Raw genomic sequence first — 17,265 nt, 5'->3', positions numbered from 1 at the left:
AGGTCTTTTTAAACAACTGCAGCTTCCCTCTACTCCGCTGCCCCCCCCCCCCCCCCTCTCTGAAAACTGGGCCATTATTACGACAAAAAAAACTTACACTGTTGCACAGATTCACCCTCACTGCGTCCACGAGCAGCCATTACTCTGAGCATGTGTGCATTTTACCTAACTTTTTCCCCTGTCTCTGTCTGGACAAGTAAAACCAAGCTATCCATCAGCAACACTATGTCACAAGTCCTTTGATGCATGTTATGGATGCAGCATGCTCAGTGTGCCGCCTACAGAATTGGCTGCATACATCAGGATCAGCCACAGTGCATTGTGTGTCCTTGACAAACCATCACATCCACCATGTTGGACACCTGTAGCATAAACTGACATCCATTAGATGCATTCCTCAGCAGAGCAGCATCATTCACACACTTTCCCTCTGCAGCTTCATCCTCTCTATCCTCTTTATTTCCCACTCCCCCCTCGGATCCTCTCTTTCTTCTTCTCTCCTTTCTCCTCTCCCCCTCTTTCTCCACACATAATTGATTAAGGGCCGTTTTCATAAATCAATTTGGGACGCACATCAGTCAGCCCTGAATGGAGGAACCCCCCTCTGAGCAGCGGTATTAATCTACCTCAGCATGCCCTGCCACTCTCACACACACACACACACACACACACACACACACACACACACACACACACACACACACACACACACACACACACACACACACACACGGATATCTGTGTAGTTTGTTTTCTTTACTTTAGGTTTTGGCCGCTGCAGGTTGCCAAACATGAAATATGCAAATGTTTTCAGCAGTTTTGCAGACACTCTGACCTGGAACAGGCGATTTGACAGACACATGCAGACAGTTTCCACTGAGTCTGGACAACGCTCGCTGTTATGAAGAAATTGGAAGAGAAATGTGGGTGTTTAAGGGGGTTGGAGAGGTTGATGGATTAGACGCTACGACAAAAGTAGAGGGAAGCAAAAATAAAAAGTATTTATTTTTATGGCGGTGAAAGAAGTTCAATTATTTCCACATGTCCTTTCTGTACATCCCTAAACAAACAAATATGTTGTTTGTACACTCAGCAGTCTGTCTCCAAGACAAATGTGTCTTACTGCTGTTTATAATTAAACCGATTTCATTGTCATTACTATTAAGTGACTTCATCTTTCTTTCTCTCTCTCTCTGTGCGTCTCTTTCTCCAATTCAAAGCTGCTGTTTTGAATGTTTTGATATTAATGTAACCATGACACCGCCCTTTCTCATTAGAAAAAAAAAAACGTGCCAAGTTGCAATGGATTCTGGGAACATGAGCCTTCAACAGCTGCAAGTGATATGCCTGACTTTTCCCCTCCGACTAGCTTTCTCTCTGCCCTTTTTCTCTCTCACGTTTTCCTTCACCTTGATCTTTTGTTCTTTTTTCTTCTTTTTTTATTACCTTCTTTGTACCCCCGCTGCTCCGGCTCTATTTGTTTCTCGTTCTTTTACCTTTCCTCCGTCCCCCCCTCCTTACTCCGCCACCCCTCTCCGTGCTCCAGGGTGTTGGCTTTAGTGGTAGTGAAAGCTGCTTTGGCTTAAAAAACAGTTTGTCTTAATGAGACGGAGGGGGCCAAGCAGGAGAGAGGGGCCGGAGGGTCACAGCTGAAGCCAATTGCGGCCCTTTCCTGTCTGAGGTGCTGCTGGCCGGGGTCAAGCTCAGGGTCACGCTGCCTCGTCACTCCGGCTGGGTCCTGGTGCCGGTTCTGATTGCCGCCAGCGTGTGTGTACGTGTGTGTGTACAAGACAGCGGGTGTGTTTTTGTACGAGTTAAGAGAAGAGGGGCAAGAGGCACATCTGTTTCTGATCCCCCAGAAAGCACTGCTCTCCGGACCTGGAGGTGCTGGCGTGCTTGTGGAGGACTGCGAAGGAGAGGGAGGGGGGGGAGGGCGAGTGAGCGGTCACACCATCACAGTGTGGGTCGGGTACGGTGTGGCGCGATGTGGCCTGTTTTTAACGCCACCTCCTCCACTTCCGCCTCTTTTACACTTACACTTTCAAAATGCAAGTTCAAATGTAGGGCATAATATAAGCCCAAAACTGGCTTTTTCCAAAGGTAACAAAATCTGACTACAAGCAGTTCCAAAACTCACAAATTGACGAGTTATATCTTGTTTGTTCAAGCCGTATATGAACTATGAACAAATTAAATATTTGGAGGTTATGCCCAGAACTATTTCTTGGCCTGGACCAATACCTTCCTGAAGCCCCTGCTGGTCATCTGGCAACCTCATGGTGACGATCAAATCTTTTGCTTTATTTTGTTGTGCAGTTTCAACAAAGAAACTATTGAGTGAATAAGTGAGGTTTGAAGGTGCTGGTAGGTGAATGTTGTCACCTTTTGGCAAAACCAGTTTCCACCTGCTTCCAGTCTTTATGCTAAGCTAAGCTAACCGGCTGCTTGCTCCAGCTATACGTTTCACTGCACACTAGATATAATTAGGGCCCGAGCACCGACGTAGTCAGAGCGAAGGACCTATTGTTCTTCTAATGTTTTTTATTATTACTGTATGTCTCTCAGCAGAAAAAGGAGGTGCTTGGGATACTGAAAAGTGTCTGTATGGTCAAGCAAGTGCAAGTACCCCCCCTCCCCCCATCCCTGTTTTTTTATGAAGTGGATTTAAGATTGTTAAAATAATTTAATAAGACACTGTTTGACACTATCTGTTTATTCTGTATTATCCTTCAGCTGTTATCTATTATTTAAATTTAGCCTGTGATGGTATCTTTTCAACAGTATTTGGCTGCAGGGTGAGTTTCTGCTGCACGTCATGCAGACTATTTTCTGGTCAACATGAGCTTTCCTTTTCTCTCTTTAAATTATGAAACCATTTTTTGTGTAATAAAGTCTTCAGACTTTTATATAATTTGATGAGCACTTTTTCTTTTCTTCTTCTCTTCCGACTTCCTCCTCTCATGACTGCATAATCTCACCTCATGCGTTCTTTCGAGTGCTTTTGTTTTGCCTACCTTTCAAGACTTCAGTTTCTTCTTTTGTGTTGTTTGTGTTTGAAATGGGCCCTTTGCAAGTATACTATGTGGCACAGTATTTTCCTATCAAAATATATATTTTTAAGCCATGACCATGTGGAAATCTCACAACCCTTTGCATAAGGCCCACTCCCCCTTCTTCCTCTGCCGCCTCTCCTCTGTCTCTGACTTTGTGGAGAAGGTAAGGTTGAGATGAAACACCACGTCAATCTTTGAACAGAGCCCGTAAAACAGGCACATATTAACGAGCATGACTAACAAGCTGCAGGAGCTGGATCACACTGTGCATTACACACACACACACACACACACACACACACACACACACACACGCACACATACACACACACACACACACACACACACCTCCATCACCTCCGTCTTCTGCATGATGTAGTTTTTTTTCCTATCCTCCGTGACTTTTGTTTTGTCTCTGAGTTGCAGCTTTTCTGCATTTTCCACACATGTTTCATGCATGATATACTCCAGAGCTTTTTTTAAACCTTTAAAAAAAACGTTTTCCCCCCAATGTTGTGTCAAAGGATAATTCCACTTCACTTCTACTTGGGTCTTATTTTAGTGGCCTAGTTTTGGCCACAGTTTTTATCGGTTGTGATAAAAAACTGACCAACAACAAAGTCGGCAAAATCACAAGAGGTCAGAGGATCAAACGTTTAGCCAGATAGTCTGGAGGTAAAATGGAACATGAGCTCACCGAAATTGTCGCTGATAATCCTCATTTTATAGTAAAATTACAGCAAGTACATTAGGTCAAAGTTCAACCAGGAACTCTGTTGTGATGGATAATTACCAGTTACGCTGGATATCTTAGGCCATAATCTTATTGTTTGCCCTCCTTTTTGTCCTCTATATACATTTGGCTAACCTACTGCTGTGTTTCCTGCCCTGTCTTGTCTTATTTTTGGCACTGCCGCTGTTCCCAGATCAGCAGTTAATCGGCAGTCATATCCAATAATACAGATGGCAAAAACCCTTTAATTGTTTTTTTTAAGTATTTTCAATGCAGGCCTAATGAATCAATAATCAAGGTTTGTATTCTGTTGGTATCTTTTTTATTCCCTCTGCTAGCTTTAACTCTTTGCAATGACACACTATTCACCATTTCACAGGCTCAGACTCTCCACCCGACACACCTGAGCCAATAAAGTGGAACGTTTTTTGGCAGGAAAAGCTATTTCATTCTGTCTCCCCCATCTATCCTCCCCCCTAAACTACCTCCATTACAATCCCTGAGGCCCTAAAAACGGCCCCGTACTTAACTTCTCCCAAACCCCTGAACACAAGCATATCCACCATTGCCCCCCCAACTCCTTCTCCTGTTCCCCAGCTCCTCTCTGGCTTCATGCCTTAAGCCGCCCCGCATTTAACTCCTCCCTCCCTCTCCCCGTTTTCTCTCTCCCCCTCCAGGCTACTCAAGAGAGGTTCTTTACAGCCCTGTCATCCTTGCCAGAGCAGTAAAAAACACATCTGGAATTGCACTTTACGTTCTACGCTCTCACCCCGTGTTTAAGAAGCCCACCCTCCCCCTTCATCCTCCTCCCCCATCCCTTTCCCTCACACACACACACACACACACACACACACACACACACACACTCAATGCAAGGGCCACGCCGCAGGAAAAACACTCCCATAACGAGCTACAAACACTGAAATAACACTGTTACCCTAAGTGAGATGTTTCTAATGAGGGCTGGAGAGGAGCGTGACAGAGAGGCACACATTTTGGGTGATGATGGGGGAGAGGAGGGAGGACACCGTGAAACAAGACGCAGGCATGTTGTATTTGACTGTATTCATCCACCCACACAGGTTGAGGCCATTTTGGATCTTGGTCAAACTTCAGCTTCCCTCCCTGTGTTCTTTCATAAGAGGAGTTTGTTGTACGACCCCGTGTTCGCTCTTTTCGGCTCTTGTGTGAGAAAGTGTCTCCTGGTCTGAAGCGTGACTATATATACATTTAATAAGAGCCTGTGTGGTGTAGTAATGGGCGGTTGGGCTCGGCTATGGTACAGGGAGGAAATGTCGGCAACAGATAGAGAGCTAAGAGAGCGGCGAGAAAACAAATTGATTTCCTGAAATTGCCACCTCATCTGCTCTGATTGAGACTTGTGTGAAGAACCTTTGCTGCAGTGTTTTAGTCTGTGCGTGTGTGTGTGTGTGTGTGTGTGTGTGTGTGTGTGTGTGTGTGTGTGTGTGTGTGTGTTTCCAGGCTTTTGAACCACTTCACTATCTGTGTGAGAAAGTCTGAGCTATTGTTCCTCACCCTCTGTCTCATTTTTCCTGAACTGGCTCCAGCGATGGATAATAAAGGCTCAAGAAATCCTCCGGCTGTTTTACTCTCCCTTTTTTTTTACTCTGCAACTTAATCAGGATGAGAGAACGGGAGGAATGATTGAGGGGGGACGAAGGGGAAAATCTCCCGCATTTTCTTAAATGAAAGATTTAGAAATGAGAGGAATAACTCCGCGAGAGATTGGGTTTCATTTGGAGCCAAGAACTTTTTAACCAAGACCATGTGCCACTTCTTGGCTGGTTTGTGTGTATGTATGCATGTTCATCATCTGTGTGTGTGTGTGTGTGTGTGTGTGTGTGTGTGTGTGTGTGTGTGTGTGTGTGAGAGTGTGACAGAGGGTCAGGTTTCGGCGCTGAGGGGAGGTGCTCTGTGCTGCAAGAGAAAGAGAGCAGTGCTGCGGTAGGTAAATAGGCCGCTGACCCAGGCCTGCTAGTGGAACGCTCACTTCTCCCTCTGCCAGAATCTTTTTTGTTTTGTTTCTTCTTCTTCTTCTTCTTCTTCTTCTTCTTCTTCTTCTTCTTCTTCTGCAAGACGGGGTGGGGTGAAGAGGGAAGTATAGGTGGAGAGGGAATGTGTGTGTGTGTGTGTGTGTGTGTGTGTGTGTGTGTGTGTGTGTGGAGAGGGGGGCTATTAACAAGCACAAGCGTTTTTCTAATTAGTGATTAGTGCTTTGGAGAATATATTCTTAAGGACTGTCGACCCTCCCTGCAGAACTTTTTGGGGGAGAGAAATGTGTGTTTCTGTCTGTGCATGTGTGTGTGTGTGTGTGTGTGTGTGTGTGTGTGTGTATGTATGTGTGTGTTTTCATTTGTTTTCATTCTGCGTTTTTTCCTTTTTGTGCAGAAACTTTGCTGAAACTGACTTTGATTTTCTCTCGTCTCAACTCTACTCATGACTTTTATACATACACACACACCCTTGCCCCGTCCTAAAAGGTTTGGATGGACACACACACACACACACACACACACACACACACACACACACACACACACACACACACACACACACACACACACTCTCTCTCTCTACACTCCCAGTTCATTAAATCAAAGGGTTTCAGATCGTCTCTTCTTCCTGTATTCTCAGAGCTCAAGAGCAAAGGACATTTTCCTTTCTCTTTTCTTCCCTCTCAAAACTTTCTTTTCTCCTTTCTTTCCTCTTCTTCTGTTTCTTTTCAGCGAGTCTGCTGCTCTCGTCCTGGCTTTGATCCCCCCTCTTCCCGCCCCCTCCACCCCTCCCAGGGCCTCTAGCCAGCTCACTGGAGCGGTTTCCTGAGTCTGCCCAGATTAATGAGTGTAACTTAGTGTGTATGTATGTGTGTGTGTGTAAGAGAAGTAGGGAGAAAGAATGCCTCAGTGTACCACAAATTGTGAGTATGTGAGTTTGCATACTGTACAAGCCCTTGTGTGTGTGTGTTTGATCTGCGGTTTCCAAACCAAACTTTATTTTGTGGATTTTTTTTTTCCAGAGATCATCAAAGTAAGTGATTCCACAGAAGGCTGGCTTTCGCGTTGCATGTGGGCCGTTTTTTTTTAACAATTCCCCAATCACGAGGATGCTGGGATACGTTTGCAATCGAGCGACAGGCGTCTGCAAAATAAGCCCAAAATGCTCCCAAAATGATCCCTGTCCTCTATGGCACGGCGAGGCGTTCAGTTTGTGGAGCTGAGCATGAAAACTTAATTCACACACAGAGGGTGAAACAATCACAATACAACTGATTAGAATTCCTCCATGAAAAAACAAAGTGCTAAAAATAATCCTCTGATTGGAGCCATGTGTTGCATTTGTGTGTGTGTGTGTGTGCACGTTCATGTGTGTGTGTGTGTGTGTGTGTGTGTGTGCTGCGGTGGGTCGTACAGAAAGGCAGGAGGCAGCAGAGGGTGGGATGAATCAAACCCGAGTGAAAAAACAGTTTGTCTTTTCTCTGAGCTCCGATAATAACGCCACGTGAGTCCCCGCTGTATAGCGTTTATTTACTCTCACAACTCACAGTGTACACACTTTCACTCTCACACACACACACATACATACACACACACACTCACTCTGTCGTCAGCACTGCAGACAAACACATACACACAGACGCCTTCCAGCAGACTTACTAATATGGACATAAACATGTAATCACAACCATGCATGGTCCAGTTTCTCTCTCCTGACACACACACACACACAAACACACACACACACACACACACACACACACACACACACACACACGCACAGATGGGAGGGGGAGTGATGGAGGAGAGGGGGCTCATAATGGCCAGGTGGTTCTAGTTAGGATGTATTCCACCTGAGACCATTTGAAATAAAAGAAAAAAGACAGAATGAATTAGTTTTCTTGGCCAAGTCATTTTCCAGAAAATTCAACTTGGGTGGTTCTTGTGTGTTACAGTAAAGTGACACAACATTTTAAAAAGCATTACACAGCAACATTTAGAGTAGAAATTCAGACAAAATGTCTCTTTGTGATACAGAAGTTAAAGTTAAAGTTAAAATCAATTTTTGTATCACCTCGGTCGAGCTAATACTAAAAGGTGGAAATAAAACAAGGTCACTGATTGGTCAGAGAGACTTATCACTCACCTAGTAATTTTTGAACAGCCAAGCTTTGGTCCAGCTTTGGTCTCTAGTGTGAGTCAAGCGCCAAAAAAAGGGGATCCTACAATTCCCATGATGCAACCTGGTGTCGTTTATCAGATCCTCAATGTCTGATAAACTCCACATCCCTCATTTCTGACGCAGACTTTCTGTTAATTATCTGTGTGGTCCCAAACTGAGATCACCCTGGTGACAACACTATGACATCATTAGGGTTATTCTTAAAATTTTTCCTGAGCACTTATTGAGACTTTTCGTCCATGTTGATTATGTTCAAACTACGAGAAATACAACAGTGGAAAGAATGGATCGTTCAGGTGTTGACTCATACAGACTCCATCGTGGGAGCCACCATCAGTCCTTATCTCTCTGCCATGGCAAGAGAGGAAACACTGTCACATCTGCTTTGTATGCAAGCTCGTAGACTGTAGATGAGGCACATCCACACTGACACATTAAAGGAGATGACAATATTGTAGATTATTGCAGTCACAGTCCGTGATGTGAGTGGTTCATTTAGTTGTCAATCATTGTGAACAAGCAGAGGCTCCACAACCCGGCGGAAAGTGGGCGGGATATCCTCTGGGAGCGCATGGTTGGACAGCGGTCTCGGAGGCAAATGTCTGCTTATTTGATAAGAAGTCGTCCGTCCTGAAGGAAAATAAACAGCCGAGCGTGCTGCTACTGCAGAGCCAGAGGAAGAGCTGTTACTAGAGCACAACACAATATTTACACTGCTGGACTGGACCGACACACAACCACACAGACACACTCGCACCCGCCAGCACATATACCTGAACACATGTAGGGGGAACAAACACTGAGACATGTGAACATACACACAAACATAGAGGGGAAGCAGCTGCTGGGGGTGAAAACAGTATTTAAAAAACGTAATTTAACTGTGCATACAACAGACATTATGAGAGGATGCATTTGTGCAATTGAGTACGTACAGTTGCTATTACATTATTCCTGTTCATTCAGCTATTTAAAAGTAGGTCACTTTACAGGCTACTTAATATAAACACAACTGTGCAGTTATAGAGGTACTAATGGACAGTTTAGATCAAAAAATAAGCGGAACTAAAGCTAAAATAATCTTCTCACATTGCTTTGTCACCCTTAAAAAACAACAGCAGCTAGAAATCTAGTTTTGCTTTTCGTTGGTTTAACGTCTCACCTGGCTGCAGTGATGGGATGTACATGGTTACCCCAAGGTGTGTCAGTGCACTGCAACATCACTCTTAACAACAAACTAAAACAAACTTAAACCTTCAGCAAGAGATGGCAGTTAAGCACAGCTTCTTTTGTTTTAGATTTTAGCCTGATATGAGGTTACTCTTTAAGCCAAACGTTTGCTTGTAATAGCGTCTCAAAAGTGCGATTGCGGCTTTTTTTTACACAAATGGATAGTTTTGGGTTTTGGACTGTTGGTTTGACAAAAGTTCCAAAGACTCAACCTAACAAAACAAGCAATTTGAAGACCTTTACTTGGAATTTCCACTATTTCCTTAGTAGACTAAACTATTATGCAATTAATGGGAAACCATTAATAGCTGAACCTTGGACAGGTGCGTTGATTCACTTGCATTTTTAATCCATAATTGGAGGTACGGTGTTCATGTTATTGTGTCCACGTATTATGCCTGCATGTGAGAGCATCTTGTTTGTTTGGATAAGGAAGGAGGGGAGAGCCGAGGGACCGTGAGACTCTTGACCTCCTGGTTCTGAGCCCCGCCCTCGGCTGTGACTGACAGATAGCATCAGTTCAGCTCCTTATCAGCTCCCTGCCCTCTGATCTGGGATCTGGCTCCCAGCACTGCAGCCAGGAGGAGGAGGAGGAGGAGGAGGAAGGGTGGGATGAGGCGGGTGATGAGGGGGGACATGCCAAGGCAAGAGGGCACACAAGACACACAAACAGTTATGCACATATATGGTGGAGTTGTGTTCAGGAATCCATGCTCTGTTTTGTAGTGTGACTGTACTTCTTACAGATGTGTCGCAATAAATCAATATATGCAGATACAACACAGTATAGGGTTTGTTTAACTGAAACCAGGCAGCTTTAATACATGGATTCTTTCTCCTTTACTTTCTCCTGCTTTCCCCTCAGGATTAGTCATAATGAGAGTTACTGCCAGTGGATGCCATGTGTGTGTTGTGGGAGTGCACGTGTGTGAGTGTGTGTGTGCGTGCATGTGTGTGTGTGTGTGCGTATGTGTATTGCTCTTGGATAGTAAGTCGTTCTGTGTTTGCGGCCTGTGTTTGGGAGTCTCTGTAAGTCATTTGGTGTGTTTTTTGGACGGAGTGAGATCATGCTTCGCCGCTGACGCTGAACATAAAGAGTCATTGAGTGGAGTGTCGACCATAGGCCAAGTCTGGAGGTACGGGGGAAACAGGGACCGTATATGCACACACACACACACGCACACACACACACACACACACACACACACACACACACACACACACACACACACACACACACACACACACACGCTCTCTGTCTCTCAGGGCAGTGAGTGTAGAGGGCTCCCGAGGGCTAGGGGGACTATCGTTTTCCCTGTTAATTATGACCGTCTGGCAGGCTGGAAAGCAGGAAGTCAGAGAGGGAGCGATGGAAAGAGGGAGGGATGGTAGATAGATGATAGGAGGGAGAGGGTGGAGGGAAGGGGGGATTTAGAAAGTAAGTCAAAATAAGGGAGGAGAAGCGAAAGGCTAAGATGGATGATGGGAGGAAAGAGGGAAAACTAGGAGAAGGGAGTCTAGAAAAGCTGGGGGAGTGACAGAGAGACAGATCCCCAAAAAACATTTGCCGGGAGGGATTGGATGATAAAACCAGGTGCTTGATAAAAGGTGGAATGTCAACTTATTTTTTTTAAACACATCAGGTTTTTGGATGTTCTCTCTTCTCTCTGCCGCTCGGTCTTCTGGTGTTCACTCCCTGACTACTGATATACAACTTTCACTCCCCAACATCGGCTTTAGTTCAACCTTTTGACCCCTTTCAGTAACACCATCCTGTGCCTATAACTTAACTTTACTATCCAGCTTTTTGTACTGTTCAACTCCTCTGAGTGGTCATTCCTCATCTGACCTCCCCCACAGCAGAGTGTACGCACAGTGTACGCACAGATATTAATGTTGGTTGTTTAAAAAGTGCTGTAAGGACAGTTGAGGCCAAGCAGCTATGTGAGCTGAGCTGAGCTGAGCTGAGCTGAGCGGTCCTGGATTTAACTGGCTCCAGGTCCAATTAGGACAGTCTGCCACATCTGGACACAGTTAGAGTTAAAGTCAAAACTCACACTTCGCTCCAATAGGGGCATAAAGTCACAACTTTTACTCTACAAAGAGCAGAGTATATTTACAGCTCTGCAGTCATAACACGGCTACAGATAAAACCTGAAAGAGGAAGAATGCAGCGTGAGATGGAGTGAGGCTGGCGTGCTGCTGTCGGACTGTGTCAATACGAGGATTTTTTCCCCCCATGTTGCAACATATTAGTTATGTTTGAGGCTTTTGCAAACAATTACTGGAAAAACTGCAAGCATCTAACAATGCTCTGTGTTTTGCCTTCAAGTTTCTATTAAGTGTACAGACTTGGGCCAAGAAACACAGATATGTTCTCATATGGATGGAAACACATTGATCATAGGGTTGGATTTAAACAAGAACAAATGTTTTTACAGGATTTTTTAGCATATTGTTTTGTTGTTGAAAAAGAGCAATTCAGTGGTTCCCAGGCAGCCAATAAAAGCTCAGATTTTAAACACAAAATGTAAAAAATAAAAACATGGTTTATTACCCTTGGACAGGCTTGCAGTTTCCATTCTTTATGCTAAGCAAACCTGCTTCTGTCAGTAGTATCATATTTATCATACAAACATGCCTCAATCTTCTAATTCAACTCTAATACAAGAATGCAAATAAGTGTACTTCACAAAATGGCAAACTATTAAAGTGAGCCCGACTTATATTACTATATTAAAAGATGCTATATACAACTATACAATACCTGTAAAAAAAAACACACCAGTGTGTGAAATAAACAGAAGCAGATATGAATTGTAAGGTCAACAATCTGTCAAAGGTCAGACAGCAATATCTTCCTTCAGTTAGCATTACCATTAACATCAGCTACAGGTCATACCAGAACAAATGAGGCTGAAGCAGCAGCAGCTCTTTGTCCGGACTAGCTGATCAGTTCATGACGAGCACCTTCTGCTTCATACCACCTTCATCCTTATTGTCTGCGAGCCAATTTATAAATTGTGCATGACCAAACGTTAACCTTTAATTCATGCTTTTGCTGATAAAATAAATTAATCCCTTTTCTGCTTTTGCCTTTTGTATTTTTCTTCAGAGAGTGGGCCTTTTTTAAATTATGATGGTTTAAATCAATGTCAGGATCCGTCACAGTCTTCTGCACCAGTTTTACAAAGTTAGACAGCAAAGGAGCCAAATAGATATTTGCCCAAAGACGGGAATGAATATTCAAGCCTTTGCAATGTGGAAATAACTAACTGGTGGAACAGGATCCAAACAGAAATGGAAAGTTACAGATTTCAGCTCCAAGCTGTGACAATGACCCACGTTGACATACTGGATAGACATCAAGTTGCAAAATCTCTGGAAGAAACAAGTAAACACAGTAAATCAAATAAATCAAATGAATCTCAATAAACAGATGCCATCACTGCTGCAAGAACTCTGGTACAATAAAAAAAAAAACTGTTGCAGAAAATTGCATCCCGGCGCCTCAGTGAAGATATGAGGCAGCCTCTCTGCAGAAAAACTAAATCTAACGGCACATTCCACATCATGACACACACAGTAACTCAGCCTGAGGTCCGACCCCACCTGAGCCTGGATCTCTGTCTCAACAGCACAATCACACTGGAATGAGAACCAATAACAGCCAATTACCCTCCATATCCCTCCTACACACACGGAAAGTAAGCTTTGCATCAGTAAGAGTGCAAAAGAACAATAAAATGTCAGGATATGAAAAACTCCTGAGGCAACGATCCACAGTTAAAGTACAAGATCTTCTCTCTTTGTATGTGTCTGCGTGTGTGTGTGTGTGTGTGTGTGTGTGTGTGTGTGTGTGTGTGCGTGTGTGTGCGCATCTGAAAGAAAAAGACGCCATAAATCTTATTGAGTCTTACTGAGAATTTTGGTTGTGAGTCTAGTGTGAAGCCCGAGGCTCAGTTATCAGTGTATCTATAAAACTGAGGCAAGCAAAGAAATAGTAAAGTACATTTATCACAGTAGTGTACAGGTACTTCATTATATACTTTATTGTACGTCATTACATTTATCTGATGGCTGTTTTTACGAACATGTATACTTTGCACAATCAAGATTATGCAAAACAAACAGAAAGCTCATAAAACATGATGTATCATGAAACAATTTACTTATTTTTAAAGAATCTCTAGTTTGTTATTGAAGAACTAATTGTACATTTCCTGTACAGACTCAGTAGCTACTTGTTAGTTTTGCAGGATGATGCTTTATTTTACCTAAGGGGGCACAAAAAGGAGAAGAAGAAAAAACTTGAATAATGAGGATTAGTTCGCTTTACAGTGTGATGCAGCGTTATTGTTGAAGCTGTAGCTTCATATTACTATACACACACATGAAAGTGATATGAATCTTCTCATAGCTCTCAACAAGAAAAGCAATTTAATTATTCCTCTAAGAATTGTGAAAACGCTATCATGTAAAACTAACCATTTGGGTTATGTAAAATATGTCACAAAGCTGAAAACAGGGTGGCGTTTTGGAGAAACATGGTCATAAGTCACTTTTTATGTATTGAGCATCTTTGGCTAAATCAAGCAGAGTATAGCTCAATATGTCCAACACTATGAGTCTATAAAAAATACTGCAAATTCATTAATTGTCATGACTAAGGATAGTTTTTCAGTTCAAGTGAAATAATTAGTACCATTTTTAAATTGTAAGACTTTTACTCAAATACAGGATTTGTGTACTTTGCCTTTCTCTGGATTTTAAAGAAATCATGTGCATGAAGCTGCAGTTCAGAGGCCATAAAACTCCATCATTCAGGTCTCCGTGAAGACGTTTTCCCATGAGCTCCATCTGTGAGGTCCTTTTTTCTTTCAATTTAGGAGTGCCGGAGAGAAAGTTAGAAAAAGAAGAAGAAAAAGCAGCTGACTCCCGCTTTGAATCCCTCATTGGACAGCTCTGTTGTGTGCTGTGCAGTTCTTCAGCTGGCATGAGTTTATTTTTTAGTGTATATGCTAAGAACACGTCAGGAAGTAGAAGTCCTGCCACTGTGCTGTTCCCAGCATGCTTCATTTAATCCTTTATTCAGATACTGTAATGGTATTATGTGTCATGAATAGGAAGGCCTTCACTGGATCGGTACAGAAACACCTGTTGTTTAAATGTCTGGGTTATTGTTTTTTTTGTTGATTTGAACCATGTCTGAGGGTGTTTATGTAGTAACCAGCAGTATGTTGCTCAAGTCAGTGTTGATGAACCCTGAAACTCACACAGAGCTCTGAGTTGTTGTTGTTGTTGTTGTTGTTGTTGTTTTTAATAAAAAAAAGACTCTGTGTTGCTTTAAAGAATAGCTTTGGATTGTTTTCACGGTTATCTCAATACATTATCGTCTTTACTGGCGGTGAAGTGAGGACCCCATAGTGTTCCCTGTACAAAACGGGACAACATTCACAGTTTTTGTTTTGTGCAAAACTTCCCTCTAAAGGCCCCTATAAACGGCCAAATAGCAGCAATCTGGCAAGTTTATGTCACACTGTGTGAGATGGGTCTAATAAAATGTGGGTCGCAATCTGTGTCAGACTGTGCGGTGTCTGTTTTTGAGGAAGGAGAATGCAGTGACGGCCCGGTGAAACGTAGAACTATGATGTAAAAAAAGTGCAAGTAGAGACGTGTCATGAACCCGCATCGTCCATCTGCACCGCTGTCACTCTAAAATGCAGAAAAACAAAAACAAGCTTTGCACAAGAACCAAGAGAGTCCCAAGAGAGAATAGCACTGTTGTTTTTAACTTAATTCAAATGGCTTTTCACAGTGATGCTTAAACATATGTTGGTTGACTTATGGTGTCAATATGTTTCAACTTAGGTGCTTATCTGATGCTCACTTTGTGCCCTCAAGGACATTTTTTCCTAAAAGTGTGCATATTTAAACAATAATCACATCTCCCCACTGTGTATGACAGCTTGCTCGGATGTGTCGCACAAACTATTTCATTTTGAGCTCTTTGATGATTAATAACCCCTCCACTGTACAAACTGAACCTAACCTTTAACATTTATTATTGGTAACGAGAAACAACAAAATCCAAAATGATTAGGGCTGACTGTGGCTCAGTGGTTAGCATGCCCATCTTTCAATCAGAGCAGCGGGGGTTCGAGCCCTGGTTCCGCTAGTCGACGTCGATGTGTCCTTGAGCAAGACACTTAACCCCAAATTGCTCCCCGTTGTTGTGTCTACGGTGTATAGAGCACAAAAAAAGTAGCTTTGGATAAAAGCGTCAATGAAATGTAAACAGTGAACAATAGAGAGAGATATACGTAACTCCTCTTCTGTCTTTGTTTATGAAGGTGAGAGTGAAAACTGTGCTGATTTAGTACTTCTATGCGCCACAAAGCACAAGTGTGCGTGTGATTCAATCTGGTTTTGTCACACCGAGGAAGTGACACAGCTGCTAAGGTCAGCGGGATACAGAGAGGGAAGGAGAGAGCGGGTCGTTGTCATAGCGCCCAGCTAAACAATGGAGTGAGGAGGTCGGAGAAGTGGCAGCATCACACGGTGGAGACCTTTGAGGAAAAGAAATCTCCACAAACACACTCTCACTGATGAACAATACACAGTTCAATAAGGAGACACACTGGACAAGTTCACACCTGACAGCCAACACCCAAAACGGTCAGTGCTCTCTCTCCATCTGACTCTTCTTTGTTGGGAAAACGCACAAATCACACCACACCAACACACAGCGCTGACACTCCCCATCTCTCCTTCTCACTCTCCATTACTTTCATAACAACATTTATAATCATCTACATGACAATCTGTGTGGGGCTCTATGGTGAGGCTCGGGGGTGACGAGGGTTAGCGCTGAAGGGAAGAGGTGCATGCTGGGATTGCGGCCTGCTGAGAGAGTGGCATTCTGGGAGGCGGTGTCCTGCAGGTAGGGCCTCTGGGGGATGCAGTATGGTTAATAGGCCTTTCATGGCCGCCCCACAAAGCCTTTTGTCCCGAGCTAATTCATCCAACCCTGCATGGAGAGATGGAGGGGGGAGGGGCATCATGGAGGGTTTTATTGGGGTTGGGAGTCCCCCTTTTCTCTCTCTCTCTCTCTCTCTCTCTCTCTCTCTCTCTGCAGTGCAGTGCAGGGTGGCTAGTGTGAGGCAGCCACATACAAACAGAGCCCCGCTCGGTAGCAACAACACCAAAACATTGGCAGAGCTTGCAAAGTGCTGGCAAACTGCAGCACAACACTGGAAAACACCAACGATTAATGACTCCTTGAAAACATCTTGAGGCTGGAACTTCCTGCTGGGTATGACGTGCAGAGTCAAAAGAGGTGGATATTCTAATGTGGAGTGGGGTTTTTGATTAATTGAAAAAGCTGAAATATTTGCCAACTGTCCGCACTTTCCCATGAACAAGAGCAACAGGTGTCATAAAATGCCACAGCTTGGCAGTGAATGGAGCCCTGCTGGGTTGCAATAACCCCTCAGGTACATCATGGTGGGAGTTCCTGCATTCACAGAGGCTTCCCACCATCAGACCCCCCTATCAAACCCTGTGATCTGGGAATAGTCAGTTATTAATGAACTGGACAGGAAGGCTCCCCTCATTTCAAAGTGTGCTGATTGAAGTGGAGAAGAGAATTCCAGAGCGTGCACAGAGGGGGGGGGTCGAGCTGTGATCACTGTAGTATGAGAGAGAGAGAGAGAGAGAGAGAGAGAGAGTTAGCGTGTGTGCGTGTGCATGTGTGTGTGTGTGTGTGTGTGCGTGTGCGTGCAGCATGGTCCTGACTGGGCCCGTCCAGTTCACAACAACACAACACAGCACTGCACAGCTGCACTGGAGGGCCTGCAGGCTTCAATGGACGAGGGTCAATACAAACTCTGTGGGGACCAACGCATACCAAATCAGGGGGAACAGAGCAGGAGGAGGGGGAGGGGGCGCACTTTTCTCCTCCAGGACACCGTAGTTCTTAAGAAATTAAGTTTCTGGGAGTTTTGAAATCTAAAAATATACACGTTTTCGCTTTACAACTAGGCATCCAGG

This window comes from Taurulus bubalis (assembly GCF_910589615.1).
Source record: "Taurulus bubalis genome assembly, chromosome: 18".
Lineage (NCBI taxonomy): Eukaryota > Metazoa > Chordata > Actinopteri > Perciformes > Cottidae > Taurulus > Taurulus bubalis.
This window is presented reverse-complemented; position numbering follows the sequence as displayed.